Below are 22,626 nucleotides of genomic sequence, written 5' to 3'. Positions count from 1 at the left end.
GTGTTGTTCGTTCAGAGATGCTCTTCTGCTTCAAGGTTTGATGTGTTGTTCGTTCAGAGATGCTCTTCTGCTTCAAGGTTTGATGTGTTGTTCGTTCAGAGATGCTCTTCTGCTTCAAGGTTTGATGTGTTGTTCGTTCAGAGATGCTCTTCTGCTTCAAGGTTTGATGTGTTGTGCATTCAGAGATGCTCTTCTGCTTCAAGGTTTGATGTGTTGTTCGTTCAGAGATGCTCTTCTGCTTCAAGGTTTGATGTGTTGTTCGTTCAGAGATGCTCTTCTGCTTCAAGGTTTGATGTGTTGTGCATTCAGAGATGCTCTTCTGCTTCAAGGTTTGATGTGTTGTGCGTTCAGAGATGTTCTTCTGCTTCAAGGTTTGATGTGTTGTGCATTCAGAGATGCTCTTCTGCTTCAAGGTTTGATGTGTTGTGCGTTCAGAGATGTTCTTCTGCTTCAAGGTTTGATGTGTTGTTCGTTCAGAGATGCTCTTCTGCTTCAAGGTTTGATGTGTTGTGCGTTCAGAGATGTTCTTCTGCTTCAAGGTTTGATGTGTTGTTCGTTCAGAGATGCTCTTCTGCTTCAAGGTTTGATGTGTTGTTCGTTCAGAGATGCTCTTCTGCTTCAAGGTTTGATGTGTTGTGCGTTCAGAGATGCTCTTCTGCTTCAAGGTTTGATGTGTTGTGCATTCAGAGATGCTCTTCTGCTTCAAGGTTTGATGTGTTGTGCGTTCAGAGATGTTCTTCTGCTTCAAGGTTTGATGTGTTGTGCATTCAGAGATGCTCTTCTGCTTCAAGGTTTGATGTGTTGTGCGTTCAGAGATGTTCTTCTGCTTCAAGGTTTGATGTGTTGTTCGTTCAGAGATGTTCTTCTGCTTCAAGGTTTGATGTGTTGTGCGTTCAGAGATGTTCTTCTGCTTCAAGGTTTGATGTGTTGTTCGTTCAGAGATGCTCTTCTGCTTCAAGGTTTGATGTGTTGTTCGTTCAGAGATGCTCTTCTGCTTCAAGGTTTGATGTGTTGTGCGTTCAGAGATGCTCTTCTGCAGACCTCGGTTGTAACAAGTGGTTATTTGAGTTACTGTTGCCTTTCTATTAGCTGAAACCAGTCTGGCTGTTCTCCTCTGACCTCTGGAATCAACAAGGCTCTGACGCTCACTGGATATTTTCTATTTTTCGGACCATTCTCTGTAAACTCTAAATATGGTTGTGCGTGAAAATCCCAGTAGATCAGCAGTTTCTGAAATACTCAGACCAGCCCGTCTGTCACCAACAACCATGCCACATTCAAAGTCACTTAAATCACCTTTCTTTCCCATTCTGATCATCTTGAACATGTCTACATGGCTAAATGCATTGAGTTGCTGCCATGTCATTGGCTGATATTGATTGGCTGGTATTTTGAGTTAGTGTGTGGTTATGCAGTTGCTGGGGTGTTCCTGTGCAGTTTTGGAATGTGCTCTGTATTGTTTATTTATAGATGTTAGAACTGCATAGTAATGTACTAAGTGGTTGCTAGGGTGTTGCTATGTGCCTGCTAAGGTGTTCTGAGTTAAAAGTGCAGTGGTAGGCAGTAGCTAGGGTATTCTTTGAGGTTATTCATTTAATGAGGTTTTTGAATTGTTAGTGTGTTGCTGTGCAGTTTATAGGGTGTTCTGGTTTTTCATTGTAAAACTGTATTTGAGAACCATTGAAGAACTTTTATTTTTAGACGTTATTGAGTGGAAGGTCAAGGGGCCAAAGGCAACAAACCTCCAACATCAACGATACCTCCTCACTGTTTTTATAGTCTGTTTCAGGTGCTGTTGTAGCAGTAGTGCTGTATTTGTAGATGTATTGTGGGAGAGAACATATTTTCACACCCTTAAACTGCTTTTCAAAAGCATCTATCAGTCTCTTTCTTTTTGTTTCCTCCCCTTCTCTACATCCAAGGCAAATGTTACCCCCACCATATCTTCCTCTTTGGCTTGTGTGTGTGTGTGTGTGTGTGTGTGTGTGTGTGTGTGTGTGTGTGTGTGTGTGTGTGTGTGTGTGAGTCTGATTTTTGGATGCAGAGACAGTGCAGGAAGCAGAGCCCATGATGACATCACCACCCCTCTGTTCCAACGCACATCTGGAAATGCTCAAGTTTCAGAAAGAGAGAGAACAGCAAGAACGTGAGGGAAAAGTACAAACGATATTGGCATATCTGCACCACCAGCACGGATAGGGAAAGAAGGACGGGAGAGTGGGAAACGAGAGAGAAATTGAGGTGGGCTGTTGGACAGAATGAGAGTATGAATTATGGGGAGGTTTGACCCTCTATTTAAGATTTGAACCCCTCCAGAGAAAGTCAAAAGCAAAATGTTGAAGGGGATTAAAACTATATGCTAAACATTTTAAATTCTACATATTACACGGCGCTCTGGAATACTTCATTCTGATTGGTTGATCGCAGAATTTTGCAGTCAAAGATTTTTGTATGATGACACTAAACTGTATAATTGACTGTTTTCCCAGGCAAACGATTTCCTACATCACATTTCTCATAGTCTTTCTAATCACATAATGAAATCATTTAAATTAAAAATGATATTTCATGTCCATTTATTTATTTGAACTGCATTTTCTAATGCTTAAAGGGATAGTTCACACCCCCCCCCGCCAAATTTTTTTTTTCAATCTCAAAATTACTCACCCCCATGTCGTTCCAAACCCGTAAGACTTTCGTTCATCTCAATACAAATGGAGATGTTTTTAATGAAATCTGAGCGATTTCTGTCTATCCGTTGACAGCTACGCAACTGAAACTTTAACACTCCAAAAAGTTCATAAAGCGATCGTAAAACTAATCCATACGAATCGAGCTGCCTAAATTCAATCTGTTCATCATATAAAGCAATCGAGTCTCTTCAACAAATTTGCACTTAACTGCTCAATTCGTATGGATTAGTTTTACGATCGAACATGGCCTCGTGACGGGAAGCAAAGATGCCTCCTCCAAATTCTCTCGACTGATTCAGCTCCTTAAAATACAGGCGGACTGGAGCTGTGACAATTCCAGAACTAAAACCCAGTTCTGGAGCGTCTCAGAGTTGGTGGGTGGGAATTCTGACAGCTGGCTGGAGGAAATCCTGTTTCCAGTTGACATGTTTTTTTCCCCCCCCGTCTCACCTCCACAGACATGCACACCTCTCCTGCACCCATTTGGAAACCATTAACTCAAGAGGACATCCAGTTTAGGAAACCAGACACATATCTGCTCTGCTTTCATAAACAAGAGCGTTTCAGATTCAATTGTGCTTTTTTCCCCTATTTGGTACTGATCTGTGTTTGCCTTATTGTAGATTTGGTCTGACCAAAGTTGTTATCGCACGCATCCAAAAGTACAGCAGTTGTTGGAAATTTTGTCATATTACATTTGTATTATTTACAGTATGGTGCTATGTGTCATCATACGCAGATGGAACGATTTGTCATGTTAAGTTTTAAGCGATGCAAACTAAAACTATAAACTAAGTCATCATTTAAAACTATATAAATAAAAGACATTATTCATGCACCAGTAAAACCAACTCAAATTGAAAACCAAACACAAAATAAATAGTGAAATTGGTGTGTTTGGCATATCCTGTAGCACTGCAGTGTGCTCTGTCTCTCAGTAACTGTGAGTAAAAGGGTTCGTATGGGGACCAGGAGAGCGTCTGCCTGCAGTGACTCTCATGGCCACTAGTGGGCAGATCTTCCTCAACCGCCACGCAGGGGTCATGTGACAAGCTCTGCTAATGAAATCATTACCACACAGGCAGCATCTGGGTTTGCCTCCCTTACCTTTTACTGGGTTTCCCACTATACATTTATTTATAAAAAGGACAAGTTTTAGAAAAGAGCATTTAAGATTTAAATAGATTTTGACACCTGTAAATAGCACATCAAATATAAATATAAGAGTGCATACATCAGGGTGTTTCCTTTTACATTTCTTACATTTTTTTTAATGGTTCATAATTGTGTATGGGTGCTTTTGAGTCCAGTGTTAGTCATGAGAGACATCATCCACTCCCTTACATGATTATATATTTGGAATAGGCCAACAAACTTTCATCTCTTGCTTTTTGTTTGTGTATAAAGGACATGGGAAAAACTAGAGAATAAAATTAGTCACCGCTAGCATAAGCAACAAATCTGCAGTGTAGACAGCTCGGTTGACAATAACTGTTGCGTTCTCTCTTTCTTTCTTCCTTTATCTATCCTCAGCTCTCTCCACCTCTCTAAATCTGCACGTTTCTCGATAAACTAACTCATTCATGGTTCTTGTTTTTTTCTTTTTTTCTTAAAGGCAACACAAGTAAATGTGAATGTACACACACTCCTTCTATAGTCTGGGAGAGAGATGGGGAAATGATTTGCTTGACCCACGGGATAAGGTGGAAAGAATGTACCACAGCTGGTCAACACGTTAAAGAGGAGAGAGGGAAAAAAGAAAAGGGAGAGAGAGAGAGGGAGTAAAAGAAGCAGAATGGGGGGTGGGTTGCTTATTTGTGTCATTATTTCCACATTCTTGTTCTGTGACCAATCCAGCCGCCAGTCCAGATCTCACCCACTCGTTCTCCTGATTTTTCCGTCTGTTTCTCGCTCCAGGGGGTCTCTGTGATGTGGCCTCTGAGAGGGGCCAGAGTGGTGCCCACGTGCCCAGCTGAAGCTCCAGAAGTGTTCAAAGCAGGGATTCCCCTGTGTCTTTACTTCTGTGTTCCACATTCAGCCTGTTGGCTGTGAGTCCTGCACTTTTCAGGTGGTTGGCAGTTCTAGAAGATTCCGATGGTTCACTGTCGGTTCTGTCCGTGGGATAAATGTGGGCTCCATTTCTTACGCACTTATTGCTGACTAATTTGGAACTTTGAGTTGATTTTTGAATTCTAGAAGATTCCGATGGTTCACTGTTGGTTCTAAAACTTGGATTGGAATCCATGTGGGTTAAAATTCTTGCATACTTACTGCTGTCTGATGTGCCACTTTCAATTGATTTTTGAGTTCTAGAAGATTCTAATGTTTCACTGTCGGTTCTAAAACTGTCAGTGGGATCCATGTGGGTTCCAGTTCTTGCACACTAATTTCTGTATAATTTGGAACTTTGGGTTGATTTTTGAGTTCTAGAAGATTCCGATGGTTCACTGTCGGTCCTAAAACTGTCAGTGGGATCCATGTGGGTTCCAGGTCTTGCACACTTGCTGTCTGTACATTCAGTTGATTTTTGAATTCTAGAAGATTCCGATGGTTCACTGTTGGTTCTAAAACTTGGATTGGAATCCATGTGGGTTAAAATTCTTGCATACTTATTGCTGTCTGATGTGCCACTTTCAATTGATTTTTGAGTTCTAGAAGATTCTAATGTTTCACTGTCGGTTCTAAAACTGTCAGTGGGATCCATGTGGGTTCCAGTTCTTGCACACTAATTTCTGTATAATTTGGAACTTTGGGTTGATTTTTGAGTTCTAGAAGATTCCGATGGTTCACTGTCGGTCCTAAAACTGTCAGTGGGATCCATGTGGGTTCCAGGTCTTGCACACTTGCTGTCTGTACATTCAGTTGATTTTTGAATTCTAGAAGATTCCAATGGTTCACTGTCGGTTCTGTCAAGCCCCTTTCACACAGATATTCCGGAAAATACACGGATAAAGTGACCCGGGATTTGACCCGGGTTCGTTTGATTTTGGTTCATTCACACTGCCAGTGATTTCCCGGAATCAGAGAGTGCGTTCACACACAACCCGTAAAAATGCCGTAAAGACACGTGACATCGATGTGACTTGTAATGTCTCCGCAGCGTCTTAAGTTTGCTTATGAGCTGCAATTTCTCTCTCTAGAAACCACGCTTGTGCATTTTTTCTCTGATTCGATCATAAACTTGCGCATTACGTACCGTTTCACAGCTGGCGAACGATCGCGGCTTCAGCGTCATCACTACGACACGCCATTGTTACGGCTTTTGTTCACACAGCGCGCGTTCCGGGACTGAACGCGGCAATGTTACTAGGTCCCCAACACGGCATCAGTCCCGGCATCAATCCCGGGTCGTGTTTGCGTTCACACAGAAGGCGTTCTGGCAATTTGCCGGCAATTTGCCGGGTTCAAAGCGCTGTGTGAAAGGGGCTTCAGTGGGATCCATGTGGGTTCCATTTCTTGCACACTTTTTGCGGTCTGATGTGGTAATTTCAGTACAAATGAGGAACACCTCAAGAACTTTATCAACAATATTCATAGTAAACAATGTCAAATGTAACATATAAACATGGTCAATCCTTAATGTTTAAAGGGTTAGTTCACCCAAAAATGAAAATTCTGTCAGTAATTACTCGCCCTCATGCTGTTCCAACCCCGAAAGACTTTCGTTGAACTCACGTGTGAACTCACTCAGAGGCCCACACAGAAGAAAATGAATAGTTGAATAAAGTCGTTATTTTTATTTTTTATTTTTTTTGCACACAAAAAGTTTTCTCGTCACTTGATGAACTTATGGTTGAGCCACTGTAGTCACTTGGACTATTTTAAACATTGTCTTTACTGACTTTCTGGGCCGGCAAGTTACAATAACATAGAAGCCTATGGAGGAGTGAGACAGCTCTCAGATTTAAAAATATCTCAAATCAAAAATATCTTAATTTGTGTTCCGAATATGAACGAAAGTCTTACGGGGTTGGAACAACATGAGGGTGAGTAATTACTGATAGAATTGACATTTTTGGGTGAACTAACCCTTTAAAGGGGTGGTATAATGCCCTTTTCACAATATGTAAAATAAGTCTCTGATGTCCCCAGAGTGTGTTTGTGAAGTTTTAGCTCAATATACCCCACAGATATTTTTATATAGCATGTAAAAATTGTCACTTTTTGAGGATGAGCAAAAACGCACAGTTTTTGTGCCTGTCCCTTTAAATGCAAATGAGCTGCTGCTCCCGGCACAGAGGGCGGAGCTTCAACAAAGACATGCACTGAAAATTTCAAAAACTTTCAGCCTTTTATGTTCAAACCGTAGTCAGACAAAGATGGAGAGACTCAAGAAGAACTGACAACATGTAGTTAGAGTGTAGTTAATTAATTTTGAAAAGTGTTCATAAGTTTGAAAAGTGAAATCATAATCAACCACCCCTTTAAGAGGGATAGAGGTAGGCTCAAGAGTTTTCACACATCTTGCTCTCTGATGTAGAACTTTCAGGAGAGTTCTAGAACATTCACACGATTCACTGTTGGTCCTAGAACTTTCAAGTGAATTTCAAGTGAACAGATTGTGAGTTATTGAATACATGATTGGCTGTTCACTCAAGAACATTTGTAGAATTTTTATTTTTTTTATTTTTTGTCAGTACATAAGTTCATGAGGCCGAAGTGAGAGTTTTGTTCAGCTGTTGTGTCAGTCTGAATCCTTCTAACCTCTGGATCTGTCCTGTTCTTATTTTTGCACATCACTCACTAGGAAAAGGAGAGAAGATTAAGCTTGAGGGTGAAGAGGCTGGTAAGGGGAGGCTGGAAGTCTGTGTCCCAGGGCATGATCCCTCTGTCTGGAATGACTCAACAGGAAAACATCCCTACTCATGGTTCCACATCAGCAGCCCCCCTTCAGCATTCATGGGGGATTTCTGAGAGGTCTGTGTGTGTGTGTGTGTGTGTGTGTGTGTGTGTGTGTATTTGTTAGTGTTTACAGAAGAAGTCATTCTGGAAAAATAGTTACTGCCATCCATCACTACAAAACTAAACACACTAACCTACACTAGACACACTAACCTAGAGACAACCAGCTAAATGAAGCAATTCAGCAAAACTGGACTATAAAATAACAATGTTTGGCAGTAAATCAGAACATATCCGGACGCTGACACATCAACCAAAACGTTACACGCATTTACCCCTACATTTCTCCACCATCTTTTCATATGATTCTCCCCCTTTTCCATCGCCGTTGATCCTGGGGTTTTAGGAGTCGCTTAATAATGGAAAAAAAGCCAGAGAATATTTTCCAGCTCTCAAAACCCCAGAGCCCTTAGTAATTTTATGGAGTGAGTCAGGCTGTCTGGTGAAGAGAGAGAGAGAGGGGGCGCAAAGAAAGAAAAAATAGTACAAAAAGAAGCTGATTGTCTTTATACAGTAGGAGAAAACATGAAGATCTGTTGTTTCATTCTCTCCCTTGCTCACTGCATCAATTATTTCTGACTGTCTTGTTTCATTGAAGTCGAATGTTCTCTCTCTCTCTCTCTCTCTCTCTCTCTCTCTCTCCCTCTCTCTCTCTTTGGACGTTCTCCGTGGATTTCTTGGCTCCTGTGGATCTCAGACATAAGTATTGAAAAAGAGAGAGGTTAAGACGTATACGGAACAGAAGGACAACTGAGGTCTTCTGTAGAAAGAGATCCTTCAGGGTCATGATCATTTTGTAAATGTAAAGAAAAATACAACTGCATACTCACTTACAAGTAGATATATTTTGTGCAGTTTTTCTTTACTAAGTCTTTTTGCTTTAATGCTTCACTAAAGGAATTTTGGAAATGTACCATGGTATTCTGTGAAGTAGCTTGGAGTACCATGTAAATATAATGGTAAAAAAATAAATAAAAAAAAAGATTGTAAAAACAACAGATTAGATTGTAATCCAACTCCAAAGGCAAATCTTACTCTACAAAAAACACACAATAAAAAAACACTGTAATGGTGCCATGGTACAGCAAACCTATCAAATGATTGTACTACTGAAATTTATGTAGGCTCCCATGGTTTTTGTGTAGTACTATGACATTTCCAAGAATACCATGGTACTACAATGGTACATGTCAAAAACTACAATGGTAGTACTATGAAAAAACATGTCCAAATATCATGATGTTCATGTTCAACATACCACAGTGCATGTCTAAATTACTATGATAGTACCATGGTATATGTCAAAAAATACAGTGGTAGTACTATAATACAGTACATCTTCAAAATACCATGATAGTATCATGGTACATGTCCAAAATACCATGATGGTACCATGATAAAGTACATGTCCAGAATATCATGATAGTACCACAATGGTCATTTTTTTTTTTTTATATCATGATAGTACCACAGTGCATGTCCAAAATACCAATGTACACGTCTAAAATATGACAGTACCATGATAAATGTCAAAAATAGTAGTACTACAGTGCATGTTCAGAATATTATGGCACCATCTTAAAAACACTGTGTTACCAGTACATGTCCAAAATACCATAATAGTACCATGGTGCATGTCAATAAAATACCATAATATCATCATAGTGCTTTTTTGGGGGGTAAGTGACAAGAATATTATGGTGCTACACTGAACAAGAATTACCATGGTACATGACCTAAAACACGCTAGCATTGTACATGTCTATGAAAACATGATATTCTGATACTTTTATGTTTGCTTCAGTTATACCTGTTTATCACCTTTTAGCATTCAGTCAACTTTGGCTGTATCCAAAAAACAAACACACAAAACATGGTATTATGCCCACAAAACCATGGTACTCTTTCGTAAGGCCAGTGAGAGTGATTACGAATGCTGCATCCTCGCTGTTTCTTCCCCGTGATGATGGATGTTGAATGCTTGTTTAATTCTCTGTATTCAGTCTTTTTCATTGTCATTGTCATCTGAGAGAGTCTTTAATGGCCGTCTGTGGTGATGTTAGTCTGGAATGTTCTGTCGGGTCTCAGAGAAAGGGAAAAACAGCAGAGGAAAGTTGTACTCAGAATTAAAAAAACATAAATCAGGATAAATGTCACACCTGCTGACATCCAAATGACACGTCCCCAGGCCAAGGCTTTTAAATACGGCAGTGTTTTAGTGAAAATGTGTGTGTATGTGTGTGTTCCCAGGCCGCTATCCAGAGTAATCTGTTGAAGCCTTTCAGAACTGACCTGCTCTTCATCTGAGCTGTGATTTACACCGCTGTTGTGTCCGTGTGTCTGAGCGAGAGGACTGACAGTGGCCATTACTGAACCCGAAACGAGCACACACTCTCCCAGCGCAAAGCCAGCTGATTACAGGTTTACATCGCAAACACGACGTGCTTTATTTACTCATGGCTGTGAAGTTTCCGTCCGCACAAATGTGGATGTTGGTTTTATGGTAAAGATGGTGATGTATAGACATGCAGTGTCCGTCTGACTGAAGATGTCATTCACTTCAATCAGAGACGCACTACATTCACTCGCTTGTGTAGAAAGAGCGTGATTTTCTTTATGGGTGATTCTCAGGAAAAAATAGATTTTTTTGCATGAAGAAGCTTTAAAGATGGATTCACATTACATAATAAAATTTGAAAAAAAATACAAAAATAAAATTGTTTGGATGTGATTAATCGTTGACCAGCACTAATATATTTTTATTCAGATATAATAATAGAAAAATTTGAATAAACTTAAGGCAGTACAACAATGTAAGAATATTTACGAATATAATTTTTTTTTATCAATGAGATGTTTTGCTAGCCTGGAAATCCAGACCTAAATCTAAAAGATTAATGGTCTGGCATCGACTAATGTAAATCGGCCAGCTCGAGGGGCGGCACCAAGCATGCGTTTGAAAATCTCACTGCACGCAATTGGATAACACTACGACCAATCACAACAAGCCCCATACGCTTAGCTACCAGCGGAGCTAACTGGTAGATTATACTCTTACCGTATCCGGTCGGCAAAACAGCAAAAACTTCCTTCTTGCAAAGGAACGATTCGAGCGGCGTCTTCTGTTCCTCTTTTAGATAAAAAGCCAAGTCTAACTTGTTCATTGTAGCGGCCAAAGCCGTTTCAAACAACTGGTGTTCATCCATAGCCATCTTGCAATGTTTACTAATGACTTGGACGTCACAGCGCTGTCGTCATCTGTTTAGCTCGCCTCTGGCCCGCCTATATCAGATAACCCGATGTGATTGGTGCAGCTCAGATACAAGGGCATAGTTAATGAGCATCATTACTCAACACCAGAGTAAACTCGCTGAGCAAATTCAACTTGTGCTCTCGCGAGAACTCTGGATTTCCAGAGTAATGTTTTGCACATTATAGTAATGATTTTTTTTGTGGATGATTTCCGCATTGCAGTAATGAGAATTGGCGATGTTCAGAAATTAATTTTTAGGAATTTTCTTTTGCAATGTGGCATTCTTTTTATGACATTTATTGTAATACGTAACGTCTAGACACTTTTAAAAAAAATTGTTATTCCCATTATTCTCAATTATGCTGATTCACATTACATTTTCATAAAATATTCCTTTTTTATTAATTTAAATTATAATGCATTTAAACACTATGGTAGTAGTTAATTATCTATAAAAAATTATCTATCTATATACATTTACATAGTATATGTATAGTATATGTATAGTATATAATATATAGAGTATATATTTACATAGTATTTATAGTATATAAATTGTAATGCGTTATAATCTAAATTATATTTGTATATTGTATTTTTATTTAACATCACTTTTATCACATTACAATAATGAGAGTTTTTTGCAGGGAAATGTGCTTAATTACCATGAAAATAATGTCACAATGTTTTTTGAGAGTGAGAGATTCACTCTATTTGATTAATTGACGGTTCTTATGTAATGTAGGAAATGTAGTTTTGTGCTATAATCCTGTTTCTCTCTCTCCTCTCATCCTCCTCTTATGCCTGTCTAATTCTTTATTTCTCTCTGTTCCAGACCAGTTCCCATTTATCTGTGGAAAAAGGTCGGAAATACTCAATAGTTCCAGGAAAACTCTTTAGATTCTCACCAGAGGAGGGGTGTGTGGGGTCTCTCATCCTCCCTCCTCAGAGGAGTCCCCATCGGACACAACCAGATCAGAAGCGGAGTGTGTTAAACGTGCACATATTTCAGTTGAAAAGCTCTGACACAAATTCAACGCCACATGATGCAATTTGTCTGAAAGAATCCTGTCTGTCTCACTCTTGGCCTGTCTTTCTCTATTTTATAACTTTCATGTGTGGTGCTTTTTCATTTGTCCATTCCGGAGGTCCCTCCCCTGCGCTGTGATTGGCTGTTGCGGGCGGCTCAGGTGTGCTGTCATTGGCTCGGTTTAACGTAAGGCTCCAGGTGAAATAGCAGAGCTCCAGTCATGCTTAAAGGTGAAAAGACACACACACACACACACACACACACACACACACACACACACACACACACACACACACACACACACACACACACACAAAGAAATGCTAACTGCACAAAATTTGGACCAGTAGTAAGCAGACTACATTGGCAAAGACTCGTGTGAAGGAAAGAAAGTTGATGAAATCATGCAGGAATGGAGTTTGTTCTGTGCGTTCACCATGCGTCCCCCACCCTCCTGCTGGACCATGCAGAGAGCTCAGATGATGTCAGGGAGAGAGAGCACATATGTTTCTGCTGTTACAGCAACCGTATGGAGAAAGAAAGGGGGAGGGAGAGAAAAGAAGAAAGGAGAGAGAGGAGGGAAAAAAGAGTTATCAGAGACGGCAGGGACTGGTGGAACTGCTGGGCGGATCTTGTCTGTGATAAGCCACGCCTCTCGTCAATAAGCCACGCCCCTTCTCACTGCACTGGATGTAAAGACAAGGAAATTCTCTCTCGTTTTTGTCTTTTCTTTACAGTTTTGGGGAAGATACTTTGAAAAAATGTCTAGCTAAACTACTTATAATTTGAGGTATAGTTAAAAGTAGTTGTTTGCATCTGATTTGTAGTCTTTATCTTATATGGTGGATTTCAATTTAAAATAAATTAATTAATTTAAAAATAGTGCAAATAAAATTGCATTTTCATGGTAATATATTTATTTCACTTGTTTAAATATTAATTGATTTAATGATTTCAACATAAATAGTTTTTTTATTTTATTAAATAATTGATTAATTAAACACTTTAAATACTTTGCTCATCCATAATCTTTATTAACCTTCAACAGATACATTTACATAAATAAAACTAGAAAGCATCCTAATGTAACATAACTGAGTTGAAAACAGTGATGAATAATCACATTTTTGCAATAATAGCACAATGTGACAGAAATAGCCATGTTGTATTTTATTGCGCTATTAAGCTGAATTAAATTAAATTGCCGTCTCATATGTCGCTGAAAGTTGGCAACTCTCATTAAAAATAAATGACTTCTGGTTGCTTTTTTTATTTGCTGCAATTTGCTATCAGCGTGATTCCCGTTTCCTCATTTGATAAATTATTGTAGGTTATTGCTAGCAAATCTGTTTGTAAACCGCTGAGATGCTGTTATGCGGAATAGTTGTCTTTTTCTGGTTAGTTAATTTCTTATGCATTCTTTTGTCTTGTTTTGGCATTTCTTATAGATAAACACACACACAAAACACACAAAGAACAAAGTTGGACTTTAACCCTCTCTAATGTCTTCAAAAGTGTCTCTATATCCATGTTGCATCCGTCCAGACTCCAGACCATGAGAAAGTTTTAGGAACATGGTGTGTTTGTAAACGTGTTCACGAGTGTTGATGTCGGATCTGGAGTGGAGCAGCTGTGTTTTATGGCAGAGATTTACAGCTCGTCTGACTGTTCGTGGTTGTTATGAATTTGGTGTTTGCTATGATAATGATTTGAAGTTCGGTGACTCATTCATGTTCCTCTCGTTGTGATTCACCACAAGGAAACGTTGTGTAATGTGCACAATAATTAGTTGCACTTATCCTGTTCTCATTACAACGACGAAGTGTGCAAATGCAGACGTCTGAAGACTCGATCGGTGTGTGTGCTGGGTTAACTGTTTATCTGTGTAGTGTAGCATCTCCATCAGGTTTGCACACGCTGACTGTGTGTTCCTGTTTGCATGTTTAGAAGCACTTTAGAAGCACAGGATAAAAGTAAAATGATGAAATGTTTCACCGACAGTGAAGTATAGCTGTGCAAAGCTCCAGATTGCAGAGTTAAAAAACCCAGAGGCAATTTTCCTAAAGAGTACAAGTGAGAGCTGGGTGTGTGTGTGTGTGTGTGTGTGTGTGTGTGTGTGTGTCTACATTTGTGTGAGGTGATGTCACACAGACCTTCAACTTTATGCTATATAACTCTTAAAGGGACAAATCACACACCCAAAATGAACATTTTGCTTTTATTTATATTTTATTAATTTTTTATGCATTGACAAAAAGTATGGTAATACGGTGTGATCATTAAGTTATCTATATCTATATCTATAACTATATATATAACCATAACCATAACTATAACTATAACTATATATATATATATAGTTATATATACAGTATATATATATATATATATATATATATATATATATATATATATATATATATATATATATATAGTTATATATAGATATATATATATAGTTATATATATAGTTATATATATATATATATATATATATGAAGAGTTCAGATGCAAAAGCCTCTAAGTGCCATCTGAAATTTTCATCTAGAATGATCATTTTTATCAAGCTCGTTTATTTAAGTTCAGTAATTTCACTTAAATGACAATTAATAGGTAATTTTCATTGCCATTTAAGTGAAATTACTGAACTTAAATATACAAGCTTCATAAAAATGATCATTCTAGAAGAAAATTTCAGATGGCACTTAGAGGCTTTTGCATCTGAACTCTTCATATATATATATATAGTTATATATTTTTTCATAATAAACCCCACTAAATATTTATAGATTTATGCTTAAAAAACTATTTGCTAGTGGGATAAAAAACTTAAAAGTTTTTTTTATTATTATTATTTTATTTTTATTGATCTTGTCTAAAGGGTGTTAACTTTTACTGGATAACAATATTAAAATACTGATTTATAGTAAGATTTATAAGATACTGATTAAGATTTATATATATGCATTAAATTGTTCAAATATCCTATTCATCAAGAATCCTGAAATAAGTATCACGTTTCAAGAAAAATATGAAGCAGCACAACTGATTTCAACATTGATAATAATAATAAATGTTTCTTGAGCAGCAAATCAGCATATTAGAATGATTTCTGAAGGATCATGTGACACTGAAGACTGGAGTAATGATGCTGAAAATTCAGCTTTGATCACAGGAATAAATTACATTTTAAAATATATTTAAATAGAAAACAGTTATTTTACATTGTAATAATATTTCTGTTAATGCAATCTTGTTGAGCCTAAAGTTACATTTAATACATTTAAATCTTACCAAACAACCTAAACTTTTGAATGACAGTGTATACATAATATTTTCCGTTAATAAAAAGTGCTTTAAATGGCTGACGTATGAGGTTCTTTCTCATCAGTGGCAGAAAAGTGAAAGGCTTTAGTGAAATGTGAAACAAATTTGAAACCACAGATGGACAATAATTTAAGATTAGCTTTTGCAAACACTGTTAAAAACATTCACTTCCTGTCACACACACACACACACACACACACACACACACACACACACACACACACACACACACACACACACACACACACACACACACACACACACAGACGACACGACATGACACATGTTTACAGCTAAACTAAATCAGTGTGAAAGATGCCTGTCCTCAATATCCCCTGAACAGTCACTATAGAGAAGAGAGAATACACAGTGTAATTCACTGAAATAAACACACAATGCTGCACATTTTAATTGAATCAAGAGGGTTTATTTTTGCAACACCATTTAATTCTGAATGTCCTTCAACAATATTGCTCATCTCTGCCAGTTTAAGGTGGTTTTACAGAGTTTCTGTCTGGTCCAAGCTGTTCATTATAGCTGGTTCAAGCAATCTTTGATCCACTGGGCTCACAGACATATTAAGACCACTTTAAGTTTGCATTACCTGGTTTTTCCAAGCAGAAATTGCTGATGTGGTTTTTCAGCGGGTGCATTACATGTTACAGATGTAGTCCCCCTCATGCAGCTCTGTGACTGGCCTCACTGGGCTCATTGTGGAGCTGCTCCGTGGGCTTTACCTTAACTGAACACCACGTTCTACCACAAGGAATCATTCTCTCTCACACACACACACACATACGCACGCACGCACGCACACACGCACGCACGCACGCACGCACGCACGCACGCACGCACGCACACACACACACACACACACACACATTACTCATATTTACCCCTAAATGTTAGATCCAGTGGGGACAGACCAGGTTCCCAGCAGCATGAGTAACTAGACCAACTGTAGCTCCAGTGCTTCAATATAACCTCATTAGGAAAAACCAGCATACACACAATGATCTACAGAGACACTTACTCATACTGGAAACATTAATGGTGTTCTTTATTTTATTTTAATCAAAAATGTAGTATTATATTTGATTGATATCTCAAACCCCAATGAAGCTCTTGTTTCATTTCATTTTATTTTATAGAATTTTAGTTTTATTGCTTTACCAGCTTCATAAAACCTTAATTTTTTTTTCATTAAAAAGTTATATTTTATATCTATATCAAAGCTTCATAAACCTAATGGAGTTTTTATTAAAAAAAATATTTTATTGAAAGGTGTAGTATTATATTTTATTGCTATATTGTAAACCTAATAAAGGCATTATATTTTTATCATATATTCTATATGATATACTATTATAATTTCATTTCTATATTAGCTTTGGAAACTTATTGGAGTTATTTTTTCCTTTATTTCATTGAAATGTGTAGTATTTTATTTTGTTGTATTTTATTTTCAGCAGTGCTTTTCATCCTGTAATATAAATGAACTTTTGAAAACAGTTTTACAGTGTTTAACTGCACCTGCATGTCAGTGTTTTATGAATCCATATTTATTTGCATTAGTTTTGAATTGATCTCACTGGTGTTATGAGCAGGGCAATCTGTTTATTTGATGGGGTTTATATGTTATATGAATGTCATTTGAAGCCAAAGTTTGGTTTTGAAAAATGTTATGGAATAATATTTTAATGAAATGTTTAATTTTGTAGAAAATGATGAATAGTTTCAGGAAATGTGCTGTAGTGATTTATAACAACTGTTATGAAATGTTGCTTGTAATTTTTTTGCACATTGTTTCAGTTTGATTAAAATAATAATCGGCATGCACAAACATTGATTTGCCACATCAGACACAGACCGTCTTAAGAACTGTGTGTGTGTGTGTGTGTGTGTGTGTGTGTGTGTGTGTGTGTGTGTGTGTGTGTGTGTGTGTGTGTGTGAGAAGCATCTGTCAGTGGGGATGTAGGTGATGTTTGTGTGTGCAGTGTAAATGGTTTATATCCATAAGTGTGCTTAATAATAGTTTATTTTGTCTCGTCCAGGGCTTTCATCATCACGGGCTGTGTTTGTGCACGTGTGCATGAGTCTATCAGTGACTCTGAAATCACTAGATCATGCAAGATTGGCGAAGAGAAAGCAAGCATGAAAGAACATAATAAGGTAAAATACTTATTCAATGACACAACTTAAGATTTAAATGATTATTCAATAGCAATAGAACATGATTCATTCATTTATTCAGTCAAATATCCCCAAAACGTCCTCTAGAATATCTAGATTAGATGTACAAGATGTGATGCGGTTGTTCTCATTATTTGTTTGAAAGGTAATTGCAGTTTGAAGTAATTTGACCTTTTGACCCCCACACTGATGGCCTGTAGATCACTACAGCGAGACTGGAGAGTGCGGATGACCGTTACCCTCAAGTATTCTCAATAAAATGTACTAAAAATGTCCAAATATTTGATAAATGTTAAATGTAAACATCCTTTGAATGGTTCTGCTACTGGGAAAATCCTTAAGTTTGTAGCTGGTTTCTAGCCGATCCAGGTTAGTTTCAGTCATTTAATCAGATCAAGTTTATTTAATCTGTGACACCAAACTAATCATTGGCCTCACTAAAGTTTTATTGTGTTATGCTAGTTGCTTCCACTGTAGACGCGGTAATATAATTATTAGTCTGGATATGGCATTGAATAAAACATTTGTACCTTTTGAATCAGGTTTGGTTTTATGGATCAATATATTATCTTTTTTTTTTTAAACCAATCAAAACAGCAAATAACTTGAATGATTATGCAGTTTGATATTTTGATAACCTTTTTTTGTTCTACAAAAAAAAACAAAAAAAAACATATGGGTTTCAAGGTGGATGATGACAGAATTCCAGTTTAGACCAGAATTTGAATTTGAATGAATGATTTGTGCCAGTGTTTTAGATGATCACTTTATTATGCACAACAATGCAGTTATTAAAGATAACCATATTTTTTGTAATAATTTTGAAGGTGCTTTTAAAACATTTTTTTTTTTTAAGATCTGAGGGGACACGTGTGACTGGACATGATGCTTCTGACACAAAAACAGATTTAAAGAAAGAATAAGAAAAGATCAAATGGGCAACAGGATTGTACTCCTCCTTTTCATTTTTCCATGTGTGTGTGTGTGTTAGAGAAGATTCCAGAACATATGGCTTTTCCTTTTTGATTCATCACCTCTCTGTACAGAAGGAGAACAAACCCCCAAACGTTTCTCTCTCCTTCTCTTTCTCTCTCTCTCTCCGGTCTATAAGGAGCAATCTGAGCCGGTCCAGTGTCCGACTTTTCCCAGCGTGCCTTTGTGGGAATAACGTAATCAAAAGCGGGTTTGTATTGGGGGAAAACAATTGTGTGAAAGTAAAAGATATTTCCCACACAGAATACCACCTGCTAACAACCCACATTACACTATCAGAAAGAGTAAGAGAGATAGGGCTAGATCTTTCAATCCATCCATCCACCCACCCATCCATCCACCCATCCATCCATCCATCCATCCATCCATCCATCCATCCATCCATCCATCCATCCATCCATCCATCCATCCATCCATCCATCCACCCATCCACCCATCCATCCATCCATCCATCCATCCATCCATCCATCCATCCATCCATCCATCCATCCATCCATCCATCCATCCATCCACCCATCCATCCATCCATCCATCCATCCATCCACCCACCCACCCACCCATCCATCCATCCACCCATCCACCCATCCATCCATCCACCCTGCACTTTCAATCTATTTATTTGTTTCTGTAAAGTGCTTTGAGGTGTACAGTTAAAGGCGCTATAGAAAATAAAGGTTATTATTATTATTATCCATCCGTCTGTCCGTCCTTCTATCCGTCTGTCTGTCTATCTATCTATCTATCCATCCATCCATCCATCCATCCATCCATCCATCCATCCATCCATCCATCCATCCATCCATCTTTCTATCTATCCCTCCATCCATCCATCCATCCATCCATCCATCCATCCATCCATCCATCCATCCATCCATCCCTCCATCCCTCCCTCCATCCATCCAGCCATCCATCCATCCATCCATCCATCCATCCATCCATCCATCCATCCATCCATCCATCCATCCATCCATCCATCCATCCATCCATCCATCTATCTATCTATCTATCTATCTATCTATCTATCTATCTATCATCTATCTGTCAGTCCGTCTGTCCATCTGTCTTTCTGTCTATCATGTTTACACAGATATTTCTCCACAAGGATGAATCTTTGGAAATATTTTTGGAATCTTTGGGCGTTTCTTAAAGGGACACACAGCATCTGTTGGGCACATCTGCTGTAAGGTGTGTGAGTTTCCCAGAGTGCATTGCTTGATAAATTCATGGCTTTTCAAATTGGCATTACAGGAGTGCACATTTCAGCTGTTATCAGAATTTTTTTCTGACCGTGAATATGACTTTTGACCTCCCGCACTAAAACTGACGCGAGGCTTGTTGGGAGAGGTGCAGGCAGCACTGAAGGCTCAAGCGTAATTGTTTTTGAAGGATTGTCTGCACTGAATGATATGGAGGTACTGCATGATCTCTGACTCACAGACATTCCTTCAGACAGCACATGCTCTCAGTTTATCTGAACACAGTCTGGAGCTGTTATGAAGCAGACGCTCTGGAACATTTCAGCAGGGACCATTTTGTCATTCAGCCATTTATCTGTCGAAATTTTAGGATGATCTGAATTTGTTTATTTCATTTAAAACTCATAAACTCCTCTTGGTGGGTTTGATGTTCATTGAGGTGGTGAATGATCTCCTGCAGCCTTACAGTGGAGGACACAATGTGCCTAAAATACATACAACTGAAGCCACTGTAAAACATCTCGCATGGTTCTGGAATGCAGCTGAATGGAATAATGCTGACTCAGTCAATGTGTGGCTTTGTTCCATCAGTCACGTCTCCCCCCCGGGTCCTTCCACCGCAACAGAACAGACTCAGAGATTCCATGAACCAGGTCTGGAGAAACCTCTCACACTCCTTCATGAAGGCTGATGAAGCTCCGGAATATGTGGTTGGCTGTTTTCTTTTTTAACATGTATTAATGACACAGACGAGACCATCTTTTAGCTGGAGTCACTTTCAGGAACTCAATGTTCTGTTTCAATAAAAAAATCTAATGGGTCCAATGTGTGTCCTGACCGACTAACAACCCCCACTGTCCAAATTTACTACTGAAAGACGCTCTCAATTTTGACTGCAATTTTCTGGTCATGCTGCAGATTTTCAGTTGTTCCAAATTATATTTTCTTGTTTTCAAGCCATTTCTTCATGCACTCTTAAAAATTAAGGTTCCAAAAGCTGCCGCAATGCCATAGAAGATCCATTTTGGGTTCCCCGAAGAACTTTCAGTTACTTGGGTGCTATAACAACACAAACAGCGAGTCTTATTGTCTCATTTAATTTGATTTGAGATGTCTAAGTCTAAAAATACCCAGACGTGACTATTCCTGGGAATCTCCTAACATGTTTTTTAACGGCCTCTTATTATTCAAGAACATGAAGTCTGTGTGAAACTGAATTACTCGACACACAGCCTCAGATCTGCCCTTTAAAACACACTTACTGCGGCCGCACGTAATTAACAACAACCACACACACAGATTCTGACTCTGGATCAGTTTTATGTAGCCACAAGTATAAGCACAGACACATAAACTGTTCTCAGATCAGCACTGTATGGGTGGAGTGCAGACAGACAGTCAGTGAGACATGTTCAATTAACATTACAGGCGACAGCTTCATGCTTTCATGTGAGATTTGTAGCTCACAACAAAAAATTAACATCAAATGTTCGACTGTGACGGTGATGTTGCTTTTGATTGTGAATTTCACTTCACTGCAAGATATTTGCACCCAGAACCTTAAAGTCTGTTTATGAGACAATATTGATTATTTTATAGACTAATCTATATAGACTGCAGATTTCCTTCAATACTGAATGGTATCAAGAAAAAAATAATTAATAAAAATTGACTATTTGGTACTGTTTTTGGAAGTAAAAACTGTAACAAATCATCTTATAATTTAGATAATTTAATGATATTCCCAGAGTCCCTTGTGTGACACATTTAATGGTTTTCCCATTTTAATAATTATGTTTCTTCTTAGGTTTTTTTCTTTGTTGCTGTTGTAAATTACATTTTTAAAACGTAAAATTTACTGGTTGTTCGGTAAATATGGAATCTTGTTTCTGCCTCAGAGTCAATTTTTTTGTGTGCAATTTGCTGATTTTTTTATTTTATTTTTTATTTGCGATTGCGATTGCGACTTTATTTCTTACTTTACACTTGATCTCACAATTACCTTTTTTACCTTTATATACTGTAGATTAGGGACAGACAGTGTGGCTTTCATTTTAAATCTATGACAAGGGACTAATAACTATAAACAAGAAGATAATTAATCAGTGCTTTAATCTCACATAGAGAAAATGTTCAGTCAAAAAATCCTCCATCAGATCCATCTGCATCACCACGGTCTTCTTCAAACAGAGATTGAGGGTTATTGCCAAGGGATTAGGTAATTTACTGATGACATTTATCAGGAAATTCAACAACATTTAGACTAAGCCCTTCTGCACTTGGAGTGAATTCAGCTTGAACGGTCTCAGCCAAACACGCTGGAGATTCCCTCGAAGGCCTGTGATGGATAGCACTGAGCAGAAATTAAAGGAGTTGCTGTGAAGGATAAAGGCACAGACGGTTTCCACATGTACAGACACTTTTCTCGTTTTGATTGATGAAGCTATATTTTATGTTATATCTGAATGTAGTTCTTCAAACATGTTTCTGAAATGGAAAGAAATGCTATTTTTGATTTGACCTCAAACTAATCCACACCAAACCAAAGCTTACTAGCATTTCAAACTCAGCTGGTTTAGATAACATTTTGGAAATAATGAGTAATGTTTTGGAATATTTAAAGTGCCCCCTAGATTATGCTTTTTCATAAAAAATTACCTTTTATGCAGTGTGTAATTTAGCTGATTGTACACATGAAAGATCTGCAAAGTTTCAAAGATCAAAGTGCACGTCAAATAAAGTAAATTGTCTCCTAAAACAAGGAATCAATTCAGTAATCAGAGTCGTCAATTACAACAGACTGGGCCGTCTGACCAATCAGAGCAGAGTAGACCAATCACAACAGACTGGACCATCTGACCAATCAGAGCAGAGTAGACCAATCACAACAGACTGGGCCATCTGACCAATCAGAGTAGAGTAGACCAATCACAACAGACTGGGCCATCTGACCAATCAGAGCAGAGTAGACCAATCACAACAGACTGGGCCATCTGACCAATCAGAGCAGAGTAGACCAATGACAACAGACTGGAACTT

At 38.2% G+C, this 22,626-nt stretch overlaps 1 long non-coding RNA gene across 1 annotated transcript in view; it reads right to left on the bottom strand.

The window, feature by feature from the left end:
* Positions 1–22,626, bottom strand: part of LOC309478219 — a 248,457-nt gene that overhangs the window by 204,763 nt on the left and 21,068 nt on the right. The window lies entirely within an intron of this gene.

The sequence above is a fragment of the Leuciscus leuciscus genome (genome assembly GCF_965113295.1).
Source record: "Leuciscus leuciscus genome assembly, chromosome: 16".
Lineage (NCBI taxonomy): Eukaryota > Metazoa > Chordata > Actinopteri > Cypriniformes > Leuciscidae > Leuciscus > Leuciscus leuciscus.
Note: the sequence above shows the minus strand (reverse complement) of the source record. Positions and strands in the feature narration are given on the sequence as shown.